Source organism: Dendroctonus ponderosae, unplaced genomic scaffold (assembly GCF_020466585.1).
Source record: "Dendroctonus ponderosae isolate FM_Combo_2020 unplaced genomic scaffold, Dpon_F_20191213v2 Dpon_F_20191213_1, whole genome shotgun sequence".
Classification (NCBI taxonomy): domain Eukaryota; kingdom Metazoa; phylum Arthropoda; class Insecta; order Coleoptera; family Curculionidae; genus Dendroctonus; species Dendroctonus ponderosae.
Genome location: NW_026017110.1, coordinates 37,104,548 through 37,105,883, shown reverse-complemented (window position 1 = coordinate 37,105,883; position 1,336 = coordinate 37,104,548).

The following is a 1,336-nucleotide window of genomic DNA, read 5'->3' as shown; positions in this document are numbered from 1 at the left end:
TGTGTTTATGTTAGTTTGGGGTAAAACAATAAAACGCATAAACATCGTGTTTGAATTGAATTTTTGTTTTAAGTGTGCTTATTAAGACTGCCCATGTCTGTATTTTCGTGCAGTGTTTATCACCTTTCAAAGACTTAGATTGTGAATATTTTGTTGAGTAAGTAGAAATCACTTTAGATCTTTATTCAGGTGGGATTCGCATCAACGAACAAATAATTATTTATGCTGTTATCGTTGTTTGTCCTTTTAGCTCTCTACAAGCTGCTATATGTGAATTTTTAATTTGTTACTACTATTGGACCTATCAAGAAGACACAGGGAAACAATGCCATGTGAAAGAGATGTTTCACCAAAACGTAAAAAATAGTAAGATTATGGAGGGTTTCCAGACTTTTCACAGGAAACATTTAGCAGTAAGTACCCTGACCTGAGACTTTTGCAAGAGTCTTGCGAATTGTGATTAATACGGTAATCCCTTAATATTATGTTTTAAAGAAATTGAAAAGGCCCTAGTAAACACTTAACATACCGGCGATTGGCTTTAATAATTAATTAAAGAGCATTTAAATGAGATCGATTCCAGATTTTTTCCTTCTCTTTCAGACAGTGGCGTAGCGAGGGGTGGGCAAGGGGGGGCATCGTGCTCCGGGCGCTACTCACAAAAGGGCGCCGAATGGTCCGCAAAATAAAAAATTGCTAGGTCGAATTAATTCGAATGAGGGAGGAGGCTAAAAAGGTATTGTGCCCCGGGCGCTAGTTAAGCTTGAGACGCCACTGCCGAATCATACAATTGAGGGAGCCACGAAGGTGAGGCGGTGAGCAGAGCACTCCGCCAAACTGAAGTCGCCGTCCTATATAGTTTCAAGCGCAAAAAAGGAAAACAATTTTCAGGAACTTTTTATTTGCAAGAAACTTATTGATAAAATACACTTTTAGTTGGATTTATAAATGATTAAATATATCTTTTTATTACAGATGGCTTGGTAAAAAATCCGATTTTTATAGCAACCAGGCAAGATATTGAAATTGAAATTCAAAATTGGCTCAGGCACGCGCCGGAAAGACTCAATATGGACACAAATAGCAATTAACGTTTTAATATTATAGTTCGGGCAGAAAAACCGACTGGGCCTCTTTCTGTAGGAAATAAAGATTATTTATATATATGTACATACAGGGTTGCTCATTAGTGCGTCAAAGTGCGATATCTCAGTAAATATGAACTTTACAAGAAAATACGCCCTACGAAAATTTTTCATGTTTAAAAGGTCCACATTTTAAAATTACTTTCCAATATACGGGGTGTATCATAAACGTGTGGTAGTTACCAACTTTG